This window comes from Phyllostomus discolor, chromosome 2 (genome assembly GCF_004126475.2).
Source record: "Phyllostomus discolor isolate MPI-MPIP mPhyDis1 chromosome 2, mPhyDis1.pri.v3, whole genome shotgun sequence".
NCBI lineage: Eukaryota > Metazoa > Chordata > Mammalia > Chiroptera > Phyllostomidae > Phyllostomus > Phyllostomus discolor.
Window position 1 is genome coordinate 175,555,181 of NC_040904.2, and position 20,642 is coordinate 175,575,822.

Sequence of the window (20,642 nt, forward strand, 5' to 3'; positions counted from 1 at the left end):
TAGATACATATGCCATTCACTGAGGTCATTTATTTCTCTTGGGACACTTTAGGGAAGGATACTTACTATTATAAGTTTTCCCCAACTACCATTATATTTTTACATATTAAATTACAGGGGAAGTTGTAACTACCTTATTTAGATCAGTTTTGATGACTAGTATTTCAGGTATGGCTATTCTTAGCACCCATTAGTTTAAAAAATATTTATAGAACACTTTTTCTGTATCAGACATTAGGCTGCATCTTAAGAATACAATGGTAAGAAGACTAAAGGTCAGAATAGAAAGGAAGAGTTACATAAAAGAAAAGTAATATGTCTTATGTTATATGTGTTACTGGCTTGAAATATTTATCTCCTACAAAGTAGATGTGGATTTGAGGTTGCAAGGAACTCTTTTGCTCTGTATATCTGCCACACGAACTGATTAAAACTCTAAATTCAAGCTAAGCGATCTTTAAGGAAGAGCTGAAATCTGGGGGAGGGGGCAGAAATGGTATACAGAGATTACAAAAACCTTTAAAAATTACTGATGATTCTAGAGATCTCAGTAGACTGATATGACACTGATTTTTAAAAGGATGCTACAGAATGGTATCCATTTCTTCAAGCAATGAACATGGCCTTGTTGGAGCTTGAGGGATAGAATTAAATTCTGATTCTTAAGAGAACAGACAAAAAGGAACATGGAAGGTAATTTTAAGGTGTCTATCTTGAACATTAAATTTCTTTTTTAAAAAAGGAACTGGCTTATACTTAAAAGGGAATAAGTAATTAGAGTAGTTGTTATTAGTTCTAGTCACCAACGCCAGAAGAATGCCTTGATAACTATCAAATCATTGCAACTCTTCTTGGCCAAAAATGCACTTGTAAGCTTGAAGAAAGAGGCTATTTTCTGTAGCGAAACAAAAACTGAGCCCTGCCAAACCTGGAACAATAGTGTTCTAATTTAGTCTTCAGAGTATAAAGGCACAAAATGGTCTTTGCTTACCATGAAATGATGTTGAAGGTTACATGTTAGACTATATCTGAAAAGAGAACTTCATGCTGAAATTAAGAGAGTTTTGGGATGTGTTTGGCAACCAAAAAGAAGATTCAGATGAGAACTATGGCAATCATAATACCATAAAAGTAAAGTTCCTTTTTGCTTCCATTTTCCTCTTTGCTAGATATTACACAATAATTTTGCACAGAAAGATGTCATGACAAGAATTTATGATGATAAATTTAAGAATTTAAATTTAAGAATTTAAATTAAGAATTTATCATCATTTACTGCCTTTAAGCAAAGACACTTGTTTAAACACACACACACCACTCTACTTTCATTCAAGGTGTACCAGAAGTTTATCTCAGTACAAGTAAAGTGCTCCCTGATCTTGAAGTCCAGGGAAAGAGAGGAAGGAAAGGCATAAATGAAGCCTTTTTGGGAGAAATGAAGACTTATCTCTTAGCTACATTTGCTTGTCAAACTAGAAGTTGTCCACAAATCCTTTCCTTTCTTCACGGATATTTAGCTGACCAGGTTGCATTTCCCATCTCTCCTTCAGGTATTTTTAGTCACTTAACTAAGTTCTTCCCAGTAGCATATGAGTTGAAAGGCCTGTGTAAAACTTCTTCACTAGCTTATTAGGAAATTGTTTCCTGAAATTCTTCTTTAGTTCCCTTTCCCTGATCTAGAAACATGAATAAACCCACAATGCAGCTGTAATCAGGATGGTGAGAGAACACAGGGATGGCACACAATAAGGAGAAAGGCTCCTGAACCCATGAATGACCATTCAGAGAAGAGCAACTGCCCAACCCAAGAACCTGAAAATTTTCACCTGAGAGAAAAATTAACTTCTATTACTTCAAAGCTACTATATTCTGGAAGGGTATTTGTTTAAGCCGTTTAGTGTTTACCCTAACTCCCTTATTTATGTATTTGGCCTTTTGCAGCCTAGGAAATAAGCTATTTCCTCAGTGATGTGCTTTGTTCATCATGACTACTACAATTTTGAACAGAGACCTAGGGCACTTCCTCTTGCAGTTGAGTGGGAGGGCACAGATGGCAATTTACTGTTTTGTTGTTATTGGTTGTTATAGCTGCTGTTGTTTGTGAGGACAAAAGATGTACTAGTATATTAGCTATTATCTCTGCACTCCAAGTCCATTTTTTATACTCTACTTCTTGTTGACTCTCTCAAGGCACATTTCTATTTTTCCAGCTGGCATCATATTAGAAGACTGGAAGACCAGGAGAGGGGCCAGACATTGGTCTTTCTTTTTTCTGTTTGGCTTTCCATTATTGCTAGTGTCATACTAGCAAAGTTTATTTTATTTTTTTAATTTGGCAGTATCTACTTGTTCCATTGGCCCTTGCTGTATTTAGTATGAAGTTTTTTTCAACATTTGCAATTAAATTTACCACTGCCCAATCAGAGAGCTGGTACCCCTCTTCAGAGGACTGGTTCCAGCCCGATGGTAACCCTCAGAGGCACCAGCACGGGCTGGGAAGTATCTCCTCTTCAGAAGTCTGGGCTTCAGAGACTCTCTTCTAAGCATCTAAGTATTAATAATTTGAAATAATTCCACACCTTAACCTTTCCCCCCAAGCCACAGGAGAAATTAGTTACTTTTTGCAGCTGCTATCTTCATAATATTTTAGTGTTCATTCTTTGCCTTTACAATTCTCTAGTACTTGATTAACAATCTTCTTTATTAAATTTTCTCTATATAGGCTGCTGCTTGTCCTGCAGGGGAGCTGCCTGAAAGGCTGGCCTAGAGGGAGGAAGAGGACTTTCAGTCAAGATGGAGGGATAGGTAGATATGCTTCACCTCCTCATGAAATCACAAGAAGAATTACAACTAACCTCAAAACAAAACAAAAAAAACACCCAGAACTTCCAGAAAATAGAACTGTATGAAAGTCTGACAACCGAGGATTTAAAGAAGCCATATTCACCAGATGGGTAGGAGGGGTGGAAATGTGGATTCGGGGTGGAGGAGACATGGTATGGTGTGGAGAGGTGGTGGCAGTGGCCTCGGCAGAAAGGGTGGTCCCACATTCACATGTGGTGGATAAATTGGGAGAAATACTTGGGAGCAAGAGATCCCAGCCCCAGGCCAGACTGCACAACCCTTGGATCCAGTGCCAGGAAGATAAAGCCTCATAATTTTTGTATACAAAAACCCCTGGGGGTTGAGGTGGCAGAAGAAACTGCTGGTTTCTCAGGAGAGTTCATCTAAAGGGCCCACATGGATTTAGAATGTATTTGAACCCACCCATTCTGGTTATCATCACCAGGGCAACAGCTAGAAGGGCACCAGTTACATATGGGAAGTGGATGAAGTGACTGGAAACAGGGCAACTGCCAGGCAAACCTCCAGAAGACAGGCAGCAGCATAGTCCCTTCTCCAACCTCTCCCCACACGTAGAGCCACAAAGTGGTGAAGCAGGTTGCCCCACCCTGGTGAATACCTAAGGCTCTGCCCCATACAACTTAACAGATGCTCTAGGACAGGGAGTCAAAACAGCTCTACCTAATACGCAGAAACAAACACAGGGAGGCTGCCAAATTGAGGAGACAAAGGAATATGGCCAAAATGGAAGAACAGGATAAAACTCCAGGAAAAGAACTAAACAAAACAGAGATAACCAACCTATCAGATGCAGAGTTCAAAACACTGGTGATTAAGATACTCAGAAAAATCATTTAGTATGGCAAAAGCATAAGGGAAGAAGTAAAAGCTACATTAAGTGAAATAAAGAAAAATCCACAGGGAACCAATAGTGAAGGGAAGGAAGCCAGGATTCAAATCAACAATTTGGAACAGAAGGAATAAATGAACATTCAATCATAACAGAAAGAAGAAACGAGAATTTTTAAAAATGAGGAGAGTATGAGAAGACTTTGGAATATCTCCAAAAGTGCCAACATGTGAATCATAGGGGTGCCAGGAGGAGAAGAGGAAGAGTAAGAAATTGAAAACTTATTTTAAAAATAATGAGCCCTGGCTGGCATAGCTCAGTGGATTGAGTGTGGGCTGCAAACCAAAGCATCGCTGGTTTGATTCCCAGTCAGGGCACATGCCTGGGTTGTGGGCCAGGTCCCCAGTGGGGGCCACATGAGAGGCAACCACACATTGATGTTTCTCTCTCTCTCTTTCTCCCTCCCTTCCAGTCTCTAAAAATCAATAAATAAAGTATTTTTAAAAAATAAAATAAAAAGTTTAAAAAAAACAATTAAAGAAAATTTCCCGAATTTAGTGAATGAAATAGACACATAAGTCCAGGAAGCACAGAGAGGTTTGTCCCAACAAGTGGGACCCAAAGAGAGCCACACCAAGACATATCATAATTAAAATGCCAAAGTTTAAAGATAAAGAGAGATTCTTAAAAGCAACAAGAGAAACGGAGAGGGTTACCTACAAAGGAGTTCCCATAAAACTATCAGCTGATTTCCCAAAAGAAACTTTGCAGGCAAGAAGGAACTGGCAAGAAATATTCAAAGTGATGAAAAACAAGGACCTACAACCAAGATTACTCTATCCAGCAAAGCTATTATTTAGAAGGGAAGGATAGATGAAGAGTTTCCCAGGCAAGGTAAAACTAAAGAAATTCATCATTACCAAGCCATTATTACATGAAATGTTAAAGTGACTTATTTAAGAAAAAGAAGATCAAAACTCTGAACATTAAAATGACAACAAACAACTATCAAGAACTGAATCTAAAAAACAAAACAAAACAAAACAAAAAACCCCAAAACTAAGCAAACAACCAGAACAGGAACAGAATCATAGATATGGAGACCATGTGGAAGCTTATCAACTGGTAGGGGAAGGAGGGGGAACATACAAGGATTAAGAAACATAATAGGTAGGTAGAAAATAGATAGGGGGGGCATTAAGAATAGTATAGGAAATGGAGAAATCAAAAAACTTGTATCGCAACCCACAGACTTGAACTAAGGTGGGGGACTGCTAAAGGAAAGAGGGATGCCAGGTAGAGAGGGGCAAAGGGGAAAATTGGGATAACTGTAATAACATAACCAATAAACTATACTTAAAAAATTCTGTCTGTTTAAATAACTTATTTCTTTCCCCCAATTATACCCAATCTGATACAACTAAGAGGAAAATGAAGGCATTATACAATATTAATATGTTATACCATGATTTCCCTCTTAGTTTCTCTTCCCATTGATCCTCTTCCAATTCAGTAACTTAATATAACCAATAATTATTGACTTATAAAATAGATTTTATAGCAGAAATCAGAGGAAACTAAATAGTCAGCCTTTATGGGGCAAGTAGAAAGATACACATGACATAGTAAGAAGAGTACCTTATGAGTAATAGGTAATCTGTTAGGCAGAACTAACCACAGGAGTAAAATGGGGTCACCAACTCAAATGCCTACATAGTTCATGCAGCTAAAATGAATGAGTGAAGCAGACAAAAGGTATAAAGAAAAAAAAACAGAAGAAGAATGGCAATAAGTGACTACTGACACATAGCCTCAGCATCAGGGAGCCAAAAAAAAAGAAAAGAAAACCAACTATGAATAACTGGACAATGTCAACCAATTAAAAGGCAACAGCAATTGCCTGTGTCTGGACAATTATTACTATGTCTGAACAATGACCTACTGGTCTCCAAACTCTGGAATAGTCTTTTGCAAAAAGAAGCAAATACTTTGAATTTTTATCTGAAATCATCTTACTGGTAAATGTCACTTATTCAACTTTTGAAAAATCATTCTGAGAACAAAACAAATCGTGACTTTGGGCCTGATCTGACCTCTCAGTTTCTGCTTGTGGCTAATGCACAAGACATTTTATATTCCTCTGAAATAAAAATTTTATCAAGCCCCAAGTGTAGGTCAAAACAGAAATTCTTGGAAAATTTGGGTACATGTGTTTAGGGAGAAGAAATTTAGGAAAAGTCAGAGAGCTTCTTATAGGAAAGTGAAGGGGCTTTTATACCTCCAGAAGATACTCAAGTTATATACTAAGTAACAACTGAAAAAAAAACCTTAACAGAGTTCCACAGTTTTTTGAGACCCAGTGTTGTGGGAAATAGTAGAATCATCTGTATACAAATTAACTTAAGACTCTGAGGGAAACTCAGAAAATTGTATAGATCTTAATATCATGAATGATAAATAATGCAACTATAAAAAATACTAAACACAACACAGGAATGAAGACATACTATTAGATGCCAGCATGGATGACTGACAACACTAAGATTCCAAAACCTTCAACCCATAACAGTGTGGTTACATAAGATTCCAGAAAATCAGGTGCTACTCTGAAAGACAGGATCTCTGAAGTAACTGAGATTAGGTTTCTGCCAATTTGCAAATGCTAATTGCTAAAAATTCAATGGAGTTAGAAAACTAAAAATAATTATAACATTGCATGCTTGAGTTTACCTTTGAGATTCCTATCTGCTACAAACCAATTGAAAGGAAAAAACTTGGCTTTCTAAATTTGCACTGAAAAGAAAGGATATATATTTTTAGAAGATATTTTATGGGGCTGACTTTAAAATTTATATCTCTATCCCTGACCTTTTCCTTGGGCTCTAGATTCTTAGCTCTAATTACTCTATTTGACATATTTATTTGTGTGTCAAATAGCTAATCCCAACATTATGAAATCAAATTCTTCCTTCTGCCACTTTTCCCAAATCTAATTCTCCCTCAGTATTTTCTCCCTCAGGACTGGGACCACCATACTTTAGTTACTCAAGTCAAAAGCCTAGGAGACATCTTTTATCCTTTGCTTTTTGTCCCACATAATCTTCATCTGTTCCATACAACGGTGATTACTGAGGATTTTATCTCCAAGTATATTCTGTCTCTACCCACATCCCTCCATCTCTACTATGATCACCCTAATTAAATCCCCATCATCCCTTGATTTAATCACTACATTAGTCCTCTAACCAGTGGCATGCTGAACCATCCTCTACCAACTCAAGAAAACTAATTAAATTTGTTAGAAATTTTGCAAGCCATAGTGTGCTGTTAGTATCTTAAAATTGAGTATAAAGAGAAGTATTTGTATATATTTACACAATTAAAATAAGCAAACAAATCAGAGCTTTTCCTCCTTTCCAAAGAGCAAGTTAGTAAATACATCAATATATCACCATTCCTGTTTCCACATGTGCACCCCTACAATCTATTGACTTTATAGCAGCCTCTCTAGTTTTTTAAATGTTAAAATCCTCTGGATTAAATCCTCTAATAGTGACTCATTGGACCTACAAACATCCAAAATCCTAACAGAGGTTTCAGAACCTCAGTCCCTCCTTTTCCTTCTGGCTTCAACTCCTACCACTCCCTTCCACATTTCCTACACTTCAGACATATTACTCCGCATTTTTTCTCTCTGGACCTTCAGACTATTTCTGATTTGTAGTCTGTACAAGTGTTCCCCCTTCCTGGAATGGGCTTCACTTCTGTTGTGATAGGTTCCTTCTTGTCACTCAGTTCTTAGTTAAAATTCAACAGGGACTCTGAACTGCCCGATCTAAATCATATGTCATCACACCTTTCTGTTTTTTCTTCATAGCTTTTATCACAACTCAAAGTTACTTTATTTATTTATTTGTTTATTTACTTATTTATTGTACCATTTGTCTCTCTCATTAGAATGTAAGTTCTGTGAGGGCAGGTGACTATTTTTCACTGTTCTTTCCTCATTGCCTAATTAATGGTTGGCAGTTATCAATATTTTTGAAACATAATATAAATGTTTTATTCTTACCCAGAATCCCACTGTTGATCAAAAGTTCTTTTTGTTATTGTGGTTTTGTAGTTTGTGTGTTTACAACTCTATAGAGCCTTAGTTTGGGAAAATCAAGGCATCCTGAGTAATTAACAATGTTCCCCCCCCCCAAGTATAAAAATTTACTGACAAACACTCCTTCAGTACAATCCCAAGTTCTAGAAAATCAGAGTTTTGCCCACAAATCCAACATAGCATAAAAAAGGCTGATAGATGTATTGAAACATGAAGATGGCATTTGCTGCTTTGAAATATAATTTATCTGTTTATTTTTCTGTTGTTGCATTAGAACTAACTTCCTCCAAGGCAGGGGTCATGCTTCTAAGCATTTTGTATTCCTAATACTGATCCAGTAACTTCACACAGTAGGGTTCCACAAATGTCTGTAGAATTAAATTGTGTTTGATGATTAGAGATGTTGATAGGACTTATTAGAGGCAGAAATAATAGAGCAGTTTGTCTTATTTTGGAAATAAATCTAAAACTGAGAAGAACAATGTACAAAATCAAACAGATAGAAGAGGAATGATTTGAGCTGTTGAGAAATAGCTACATTATAAAAACTGAATGCATATTTATTCTAAATGAGATAAAATGAATTTATAAAAATCTCTTTTAGAGGTTATTCTACTATTTTTCTGGAGTCAGCATCCTAAAATGATAATGAGTTATAAAAGATGATCCAAAAAATGTCTTCTAACGTGGGGGGATTGACAGGATCGACAAGATCTGCTGTTTGCAGAGGGTTGATATGCTATTTGAGGCTAGGGGTTTGGGCTGAACTGAAGAATACAAGAGGTGATTGGGCTTCGGGTTTCATAGGAGAAAGGGGAAAAGAAAAGAAAGATACTGGAAACAGACTCACTGAGGAGGGACTGATGGAAATTCCAAGGAGGATTTCTAGTTGTTTGCTATAAAATATGATGTAAAAATCCTGCCCCTCAGAAATCCTATAGAATTTTTAATACATTCCCATCTGCTCATTAATGCTTTTTAGATAGTAGCTTTTTGTAGGGAAGATAATATTTAGGTTTCATTACTCTGTATGGATTCAGTAACTAGAAATAGTTTGTTTGAAGCCTCTAGTCTAAAAAATAGGTCTCTATTTTTCAATTCCTTTAGCAAAGAGTTGCCTGTTTTAAGAGTATATATAGTTTCCCATTGCTCTTAGAATAAAGATCAAAATCCTTATGGAGCTAAGTCCCCAATAATCTGATCCATGATTATTGCTGAAGGCCAATCTTCCCCTACTTTCTTCCTTGCTCTCTGCCCTTCTGACATACTAGCCTTTAAAATCCTCCAAATATTTCCACATTACTTGTTGTCACAAAGGTCTTTACTACACAATTTCTTCTTCCTGGACTGCACTTTCTTCCACATTTCACCTTCACCTATTAAATTCCATTCATTCCTAAATATCAGCTCAAGAACTGATTCATCAGGGAAGCCTTTCCTAACCCTACAGTCTACAGCAATTTTTCTTTCTCCTTCCTTCCTTCCTTCCTCCCTTCCTTCCTTCTTCCTTCCTTCCTTCCTTCCTTCCTTCCTCTTTCACTCTGAAAGGACGATTTATTGTTATAATAAACCAGAAATACAAGATTCCACTGAAACTGAGATAGTTAACAGAATATGGTTAAACTTACAAACCTTCAAAGAAAATAAAAGGATCAAACAAAGCCAATGTACAGAAAAGCCCAAGATTAGTTTGGTATAAACATAAGAATTACATTCAGAATGGGTATCTTCTGAACCCTCTCCAGCAGGTATCTGTCATATTTCTCCCATTCCTTCTTAAGCATCTTCTTAACCAAATGGCTTTTTCCTCTCTATTTTAGGCATAAGCCAATACAACAGGACCTCTTTGGACATCATGCAAAGCCAAGAGCAAGGTTTATAAACCTTATTCCAGGGTAGAAAGTATGCACACACTGAAACCAGCACACATTATGTGATGTCAATGCGCATGGTAGCAACTTTAATCAAATCAGAGCTGCTACCATGTATAGAACCTGTTATATGGCCCTGTAGCTAAGTCAATGTTCCTAACTTACTACACTAAAATATCAATGAAGCAGAGTGCATTTTTGAACTCCAGATTTTCTCAATACTTCTAAGGGGTTATTAGAGTGACATAGAACAAAACTGGATCTCAGAATCCTAGGCATTAGGGAAGAACACTGGTGGGTTATTTCTGGGACTTTTTTCCAGAGGGTATAGAGATGAATAGAGGAAACATTTGAACGTCAGGGCATATACAATAGGTGAGGGGAAGCAGAGATGGCAAGAGGGCCAGCATATCCATGCTCAAAGAGAAGTCTAGGAGAAGGAGGGGAAAAAACCCAAAACAACAAAAAGAAACCAAACCCAAGTCAGAGGAAAAGGTATTTCACACAGTACAGTATCAAAACAGTAAAAGGAACACACTAAATGCACAAACTAGCAAGTCAAGTGTGTTGTCATAAGTCCTTCCTGCATCACTTATGTAGGTTTCTTCTCATCTGTTCTCTCAAGGTTATTTATAGACATGATAACTTTAACAAGAGTCTCTTACAGGAGGGCAGGCAGGCTTCAATCATTGGTTTCCGGATCTGTCTGTGCCCTGTAGACACCCAATTCGGCATCCACGTGTTCTCTTGTTTTCAGTGTGTAGGCATCCAATTGGTCATCCAGCTGCTCCTTGTCAGTACAGGAATTTCATTATATGACTATGTTTATTGTTTTCAGAGCATGTTCCTCTGTTTATAATTGTATATTTATTAGTATAACAATATGCTTAAGCTCTGACCATTCCATGAGGTTGTAAACTACTTGAATGAGAGGTCATTTTAGAATCATCATTTATTTCATCCCCTAGTGAAGTGACTGGCACATAGTAGGTACTCAACAACATAAAATGCTTAATTCTTCTCTTACCTCCCTGACCTTTCATTCTTTATCTCTTTAGCAAGTTCATTTTCCTATCCCTGATCATTAAATGTTTTAACTCCTCAAGGTTTGGTCCTAGGTCTTCTCTTCTCATTCTTTACTGTTCATAATATTACTTCATTCAATTTAATGGATTTGATTACCACCTATACAAAGATCAGACTCAAATGTAGATGGTTCACCCAACAGAACGTCTTCTGTTAGCTCTAAATCTATTTGTTCAACTGGCTGTATCTCCCCAACTATCATAATATAAATCAAACTTAACATGTCTAAGACTGACCTCATCATTTTTCCATGGTAAACATACTTCTCTAAAATTCCACTTACTTGTGCTAAAAAACACAGTAGCTATGTTTATGGAAATGAGTACAAACAATAAATACCTTTAGTTGTGCCTTGACTGAAATTATAGTTGATAACAGAGGTCAGAGAATGGAATGGAAACTGTTGACATGATTGCTTTTGAGTGTGCAAAGTACTGGCTAGCCATTGTCATTAACTTAGCTAGATAAGGTGAGTAAATATTTCAGCTGCAATTCTTATTGATATGTAAGTGTTTTTAATATATTTTGATATTCATCATTTGTCAATGGCATATGAGGCTTGATATTTGTCAGATTCATTGAACAATAACTTGTCAGTTCATGAAACAGCTTGTGAGAAAGTTCCAGATAAATATTAAATAAGGGTTTCCCGGGCCAGGTGGCTCAGTTGATTGGAGGGTTGACCTGTACACCAAAAAGGACACAGGTTAAATCTCCAGTCAGGGCACACACCTAGATTTCAGGTTCAATCCCTGGTCAAAGCATGGACAAGGAGGCAACCTACACATGTTTCTCTTTCTCCTCTTCCTCTCTGTCCAAATCAATAAACAGATATCCTTGGTGGGGGAAAATATTAAACAATGGTTAATTACATTCACAAAGTATTTTTATATATATTCCTCACATAGTTTAACAGGCAGGTTAAGACAAGTACAGTTACTCTCAATGTCTTTGAATAATAAAACATTAGATTACTAAAAATAGTCACTCACCCAAGATGAATATTTATAATAGATAAATTACATATTTTTACTTAGTTTGCAAGTTGGATTCCTCTTAGAAGAAAGTAGGTGGGAAATATAGCCCCCCCCCCCTTGAAAGAATGAGATCACTGTACTTGATAAGATCCCTCAAAGCGACCAAGGAGATGAGAACCAGGAAATGACTGCAGTTCAAAGACACCTGGGTCTCATGGCCACATTCCACCTCGTTGAATGTGCAAAGTGGAAAAGGAAGGCTTATGTACATGTCTAGGCATACTTCCTGCCCTTTTAAGCAAGTCAAGAGGAATAAGTCCACTTGGTTATGAATGCATGAGCTCTTGAGGGTTTTTCTTATCTGTTTAAATTATTGTGCTTTTAGAAGAGAGGTATGTTCTGCCCTTTCTCAAGTTCATGTAAGTGCCACAGAGTTCTTGTTAATCATCATTACAAAGTTTGCCCTGTCTTGCAAGGGAAAAATATTGAATTGCAAAACCTCAAAAGTGTCAAAAATAAATTGTAATTGTGATCATGGTTCTTTCAAAGTTTCTGAACATTTTCTAGGCTTTCCTATAAAAGCACCCTAAGGCCATCAGATTAAAATTAATCAAAGCCTTTGCAAAGCTTACTGATTTAGGAACACAAGCAGAAGCAGGCTCCAGTGTTAATTCACAGGTCTCTAGGGGTCTGATGGGAACGAATGGAGCCCAATATAGTTACATCTGCCTCCTGATGTTATTCCGTGGCAAAGAGAGAGCAGGTGTTCTCTGTGTGGATCTTTTGCAGGGAGAGCCCATTAGTGAGGGCATAAAGGAGCATGGTTAGTGTTAGGTGGCACATGAAAAACAGGAACTACAAAAATATTCACAGATCCCAATGGGATCTACTTAAACAAGACTCCCCTATCTGAAGACTGAATGCTCATTTTATCATAATGAATCATTTCACCATTTAGTCAGTATTATCATTCACTTGGTTGGCCTCCTGCTTCACACATTGTTGCTTATCCATTCTCAGTGCTGGTTTGTCCCCTTCTCCCCAACTTTATAATTTGGAGTAGGTCTGAGCTCTTTCTCTGATTTCTTTTCTCTTCTCTATCTGTGCTCCCTCTTTGGGTGATCTCATTCAGTGTCATGGATTTAAATGGATATTTTGAATCTCAACACTTAAGATTTGAACCCCACTTAAGATTTGTTTACTGAACTGCCTACTAGAATCTCCACTTGGATGTTTAACTACATCTCAAACTCAGAAAGATCAAAATTAAACTCCTCATAGGCTCCTCTGCCTCACCCCGGGTCCTCACAACCTCATCTATCACTACTGATGCCACTCCATCCTTCCATTTGTTCAGGACAAAATTTTGAGTTCTCTTTTTTTTTATGGCTTATATCCATCTTATAGAAAACCGTGTTTCATTTATCTTTAAAATATTTTCAGAGTCTGATTGTTTCCCATAATTTTTACTCTTACTACATTTCTCTAATCCACTGTTATTTCTTATTTGGAGGATTCAACAAGCCTCCTAACTGGAGATTTATATGCCCAACCCCGCTAAATCAAGTCAGAGCATAGCTGATGAAGGGTCCTTTTTCTATGTAGGTCAGATAAAGAATTTAGATCATGTCTATATTGCTCTCAGAATTCTCCAATGGCTCCTCACATGAGGCCTACTGAGATCTACATCATATGTTCCCACTTCACCTATCTGACATCTTCACCCCTTTAGCCAATCTTCCTTTGTTTTTACTACTGTAGCCACAGGGCCATCTCTGCTGTTTCCCAAATGTTCGAGCAAACACTAACCATACAGCCTTTGCACTATTTCCTCTGCTTGGAATAGTCCTCCCCCAGACAGCTCTATAGCTAATTCTTCACATCTTTCTCAGAGGTCACTTTCCTGATGAGGTGTACAATCGCTCTGTTGAAAAGGGTAGCCCACCACCACTGACCCACCACTCCTTCTCATTCCCAATAATAATTCCCTCTCATGCTGCTTTAGTTTTTTCCCCATAGTATTTACCATTTCCCAGTTCCTAGCATGCAGTGCATTTTATTTTTTATTGTCTATCCCATTAGAATACATGGAGCTTAGAATACAAGCTCCATGAAATAAAAGTTCTTTTATTTTGGTAGCTGATATATTTCAAACACACAAATAAAGCTTGACTCAGAGCAGGTACTTAATAAATATTTGCCAAATTATTGAATAGAAATATTACATATCTACATATATAAATTATTTAGATTCAATTATGCCACTTGAAATTTAGTTCTTCCCTAAATAGTACACTCAGTAAAGCCCAGCAGTATGCCAATCTTCTTCACCATTTACCACTAATACTAAGTATTCTATGTGGCAAATAGTAGTCAGTCAGAGAATATCTGTTGTATGAGTGATCACAAAATAGAGCAATGACAGATCCTTTATAAATTACTTAAAAACTATATGTAGACAAGATTTACATGTGTTTTAAGCATGACTGATTCTGGATTCTGAATCCTCTCCACAAATCACTCCTTTTTCTGTGGCATGTTATATTATTCCCCAATAGGTTATTCAAGCAGACAGCTGTTACATCTGTCCCACAGCTTACACATTAGTCAGTCGATCCATCAGCCAGCCTTACTGAGAACTTTCGGCAGACTTTGTTAACTTTCATAGTCCCTGGTATTGATTCACAGAAATATTCAATGGCCTGGTCCTTGCATCTAATTCCTATATCATTCATTTACCAATTAACCTGGGACATTTTAATAATAATTCTAGTAACCTTTCTAAACGTTTGTTATAATTCAATTTGTGGTATTTTTACTTATGTGTTCATGTATTTGTCATATTTATCTCTAACCAGTTTACTGGCTGCTTGAGATCAGGACCTACATCATATATTTTTTAATCCTAATGATGTATTTTTGCTGCTTGGATGAGGAATACATGGTCATAGCTTCAGCAGGAACTTAGATGTCTAAAAACTCTAACCCTAGATGATCTTAAATATCCTGAAAAAAAAATTATGCAACTACTTGAGTTACCAAATATTCCAGTTATCTCAGAGAGACCCTATGAAGAAGTAAATAAAATTGGTCTACATCACTATTGCCAGAGTTTTGCAAGAGCCCAAGAGTAGTGTTAAAAACCAAATTCAACCAAGTAAGTGATTCATGAATCAGGCAGTATCCCATCTAGCAATTAAAAGGGCATTCTGAGGGGTTGTACAAAAGGGAAAGTTTTTATGGAAAAAAGGGTGGGGCAAGGGAGCTACTCACAAAAGTCTTGAAAGGATTATTTTTAGAGTGGAACATCTTGGGGGAAAAGAAACCAAAAATAGTGAGGGACAAGTTTTTTTTATTAAGCAGATTGACTCTTCTTTCTAAGGGCTCGTATGACACATTATTTTTCAGGGGTTGATCAGAAAATTTTCAACTGCTTGCTTAAGGGGTTTTAGTGCAAGTGACACCTTCTGGGGCCTATGGTTTTCTTCTTTAACAGTAGGGATAGTTTCCGAAGACTTCAGTATGGAGGGATAGCCTTGGATAAGGTTTGAATTAGACTAAGATACACATATGCAGGCCAACAGAAGCCCAAGTCTGACAAAAAGACCTGTGGTTTCACAAAATACAGCAATTAGGCAAAAGCAAGGGGGTCAGAGCAAGCCATACCCACACTAGCTTAACTACCTTGAAAAAATTGAGTTTAAATGTTAGAACTCTGAGGATATTCTGCTAAGGAGTTCTGTTTTTAATTCAAATCTCCAAGAGTCCTGCCAATAAGGCTCAAATTCATTAAGGAAAAAGTGGTATGAAGATGTTTATAAAATTCAATGATGAACATCATTTATTCTCATTTTTTTCTTCTTGAAGGAACTAAAAAGAAACATTAACACTGACAGCAAACTGAAGCCTTGAACAGATATTGGATGGAAAACTCGTTTTATAAAGACCTGAATTGCCTGCAGGTTATTGCTGATCCAAATTGAAGTAATAATTTGAGTGAAAAACTATCTCATTATCTGTAACTTTTCATCAAATTATTCTTTAAAATGCTACAATTATTTTCTATTATGTACTTTCTAAATTAATGTTTAAGTACCACCAAGGAAAGGGTGGTATTTCAGAGTAAAATTATATGGAATTTGTTCATCTTCTATTATCAACATGTAATAGAAATAATAGAATGTTCTCTTCTTCCAACTCTGAAGTAGTAGTATTAATGAACCATTGCTGAGTCAGTTTTATTCTTGTTGCAGCAAAGAACAACTGTTCCACAGCCTAGATACAGAAGGAGGACTAGAAAATTCTTCAGAGTAGGCTTGGTATTTGATTCTAAAATGTTCCATAACAATCAAGAATGGCAATACCTGCCCCTCTCTTCTTCCAGGTCATTATCTGGGCTATAAAGGAATATGAGATCAAACAGTTATACATTGAAAGGGCTATTTAGCTGGAGAGATATCCATGCTGTTTGTCAGAAGTGGGAGGGAGTGGTGGATATGACATTGCTGTTTTAGAAAATAAAGTTTATTCCAGACAAGAAAAGGGTGTCCCACACAGACATAGCATTTTTACTATATAAATTCTCTTATTTTCTATCTTATTTCCAGCTCAAGTACAGACTTTGTCATAGGTAGCCCCTTATATATTATGATAGTTTTATTGCTAACACAAGAAAATCACAAACTAGACTTTGACTGATTGAATCATAAAAGGTGTCTGTTGTCCTACCAAGAATTTCTTCATTCCTTTATTAAAAAAATAACTTTTTGTGCAAGTTAGTCCCCAATTTTGAAGCAGTAGGTAAAACAGATGACAATTGACACAGATGCAGATTCAACCATCTTCATGAAACAAGAAGTCCCCATTCATTCGCCTATGCCACACTTCCCCATGATTATATGATAGTCATTATCACATTACTAGCTTAAGTTGGTGGGGCTTCAATATCCACAAAAGGCCTATGTTAAAATCAAAGCAATTCCAGAAAAAGGATAATCATGATATTATTACCAATACATTTGTATAAACGGTATCAAATCAACAAATGTGCCATCTTCCATGTGAGAATGGAAAATGAACTGGTGAGTGAGTTTTTCATGAGAGAGTCGGGTCAAAACATGCTAATAGTAAGGCCACAATCTGAGGAGACAAGGTCAGCTGTGCCAACACTAGGGCGGGGCCTTGCTCAAGCAAGAAGTAACCTGAAGTCACTTAGATACGTGGTGCTGAGAGAAGAAGACACTAAAAAAGAGAATATCCCCAAACAGGTGGTGGAAATATATCTAAGATAGATTCACTTAGTTTCATTCCATATTTGCATAATACCTCAGTGGTTATAATGTGCTCTTATATACAGTATTATTATATTCACAGCCATATTGTCAGAAATATAGGCAATATCATACCACAAACTGGGGAGGCATTCATGATAAATTATTAATGAAGAAATAAAAGGCCAAAGAGTTTTTTTCTTATTTTTAACTTATTCATTTATTTAAAAATCATTTTTTACCATATGGTACTGTGATGGGCTTGAAAATGAAGTACTCAGCAACATAGATGAGATTCCTTATCTAATGGAAATGACATTCTAGTGGAAGACTCAGATAATAAGCACACACATACATAAATGTAATTATTTTCAATTGCAAGAAATGCCACACAGAAAACAAATATGTAATGGTAAGTAACTTCAGATATGGTTGTATGGAAAAACCCTTTTAAAGAGATGATGTATCACTGAGACCTGAAGGATAACATGTCACTAGCTAATCAAACTATGGTCAGAGATTGTTACAGGAAGGTGGAAAAGATATGCAAAGGCTTTGTGGCAGGAAAGGGGTCAGGATGTAAAGGAGATGGAAACTATGGGGCTGTGGGCATAAAACCCAGGCTATTTCCAACTGTCCCTCCCAGCTTTATTATATTTTAATGTTGCCTATAGGCAACTCTGAAGCAAATGAAATATAATCCAAACATCCCCAGTGGGGAGATGACAAGAGGTCTTACTTGTACTTGGAGGGCCCCCGTGGTTACCATGGATTAGGTGAATGATCAGTTTCTGGCTCAACCAGCCATTAAAGTGGCTGAACTAATTTTGCTCAAAATTCCACAGTCAGATTTTATAGCCAAAGGGTTTCAGTTAATGGGGTTTTACTGAAACCCAGAAAAATAAGATAGCATAGTAAAATCAAGAGCACAGTGCTTGAAGACAGAGACCATGACTTGAATACCAGTTCTGTTACTTACTGGCCATCTCATGTGAGGAAAGTTACATAGTCTCACTGAGCCTTAGCTTTATTTTCCATAAAACAGATCTAATTACATTCGTGCAATGTTGACACTGAAATTAAATGAGAGACAGCATGTAACACATCTTAATACAGAACTTGGTCAGACAGAAAAGTCTCTGTCCAGTCTAATGTGAATTCTTTCTTTCATTGCATGTGTGTGATCCTTTCCTAAATTTCCTAGACCAAACCCTCCTAACATGGCTGCTTGTGAGAAATCATTTACTTGTAACAAGAATCTTATTCTCAGTCTTAGAATATGTACCTGTTTGGTTTAATTTTTTTACCTGTTGTACACAGAACTACATGGGGGATTGGGTTGGTTACATAGCTCTCTGTAGAATCAGTTTCAATTACTCACTGAACATATCTTCATCAATTTTATTACATGAAAGTTCATGTACTGGTAGTATTTTAGAGTAGGATTTTTGAAATGCCTTTTTGAGAATGTATCATCAGCAAAGTAAAATATGTCATTGTTATCACCCTTAAAATTCAGTTGTACATATAATTACATTTTATGTTATTAGAGGCAATTGTAATAATTGTTGTAGAAAATAAGAAATTTTAAATTTGTGTAAAAAAAGAAAGAATGAGAATTTGGAAAAGAAAACAAATAGGATTCTGTTTCACACTGCACATAGCATACAAGTAGCCTCTGATGACTTCTGTAAGGTTTCCTTTTAATTTACTGAATTATTGAGAGAGACATGTCTCAAACAGAACAGATCAATGCCCCAGGACTATCATTTTAAGCGACCGAGAGATAGCCAATCTACCAGATGCACAGTTCAAAACACTGGTGATCAGGAAACTCACAGAATTGGATTGATTTTGGGCACAAATTACATGAAAAAATGCAGGTTACCATAAAAGAGATGAAGGAAAATGCACGGAGAACCAATAGTGATGGGAAGGAAACTGGGACTCAAAACAATAGAGTGGACCAGAAGGAAGAAAAAAACAACCGAACAGGAAAGAATGGAGAAATAAGAATTCAAAAAAAATGAGGAGAAGCTTAGGAACCTCCAAGACATCTTTAAACGTTCCAACATCCAAATTATAGGGGTACCAGAAGGGGAAGAGAAAAAGCAACAGATTGAGCACGTATTTGAACAAATAATAAAGGGGAACTTCCCCATTCTGGCAAAGGAAATAAACTTCCAGGAAATCCAGGAAGCTCGGAGAGTCCCAAAGAAGTTGGACCCAAGAAGAAACACACCAAGGCACATCATAATTACATTAGCCAAGGTAAAAATGAAGGAGAGAATCCTAGAAGCAGCAAGAGATAAGGGGACAGTCACCTACAAAGGAGTTCCCATCAGACTGTCAGCTGATTTCTCAAAAGAGACCTTACAGACAAGAAGGGGCTGGAAAGAAGTATTCCAAGTCATGAAAGACAAGGACCTATATCCCAGATTACTCTATCCAGCCAAGCTTTCACTTAGAATGCAAGAACAGATAAAGTGCTTCTCAGATAAGGTCAAGTTAAAGGAGTTCATCATCACCAAGCCCTTATTTTATGAAATGTTAAAGGGACTTACCTAAGAAAAGAAGATTAAAAAAAACCATGTATAGTAAAAGGACAGCAAACTCACAATTATTAACAACCACACCTAAAGCAAAACCAAAAGAAACTAAGCAAACAACTAGAACAGGAATAGAACCACAGAAATGGAGATCTCATGGAGGGTTAGCAACAGGGGAGTGGGAGGAGGAGAGAGGGGAAAAGGTACAGAGAATAAGTAGCATAGATGGTAGGTGGAAAATAGACAGGAGGAGGGCAAGAATAGTATGGGAAATGTAGAAGCTAAAGAACTTATAAGTATGACACATGGACATGACTAAAGGGGGGGATATGGTTGGGATGGGGTGTACAGGGTGGAGGGGAGTGAAGGGGGAAAATGGGACAACTGTAATAGCATAATCAATAAAATATATTGAAAAATTTACTGAATTATAATGTTTCTCAAATTCATTACTATTTAATATTCCACAATTCACACATACTTTCTCACACACAAAATCAAGTATTTGGGTTGGCAAAAAAGTTTGTTTAGTTTTTTCATTTTTTTCCATGAAATAAAATATACATTTTTCATTTTCACCAATAATTTTATGGATTTGGATATTTTAAGTATGTTGGCTATCTCCCTCATGGTATGATGTTGATTGTTCTCAATTAATGTCTTGATTTGGTAGCTATCAGCTTTAACTGATCTACCCAACCATGGAGTATTGTCCACAGAGAAATCTCTAGCATGAAACTTTGCAGACTGCTTTTTAAAGTATATTTTATTGATTATGCTATTACAGTTGTCCCATTTTTTTTCTCCCCCTTATCCCCCTCCTCCCTGCACCCCCTCCCACCAGCATGTCCCCTTAGTTCATGTCCATGGGTTATACATATAAGTTTGTTGGCTTCTCCACTATTCTTAACTTTCCCCTGTCTAATTTTTGCCTACAAGTTATGCTTCTTATTCCCTGTACCTTCCCCCCCCCATTTTCCCCTCCTCTTCCCCACTGATAAGCCCCCATGGAATCTCCATTTCTAGTTCCCATTCTAGTTGTTTGTTTAGTTTTTGTTTTTGCTTTATAGGTTCAGTTGTTGATAGT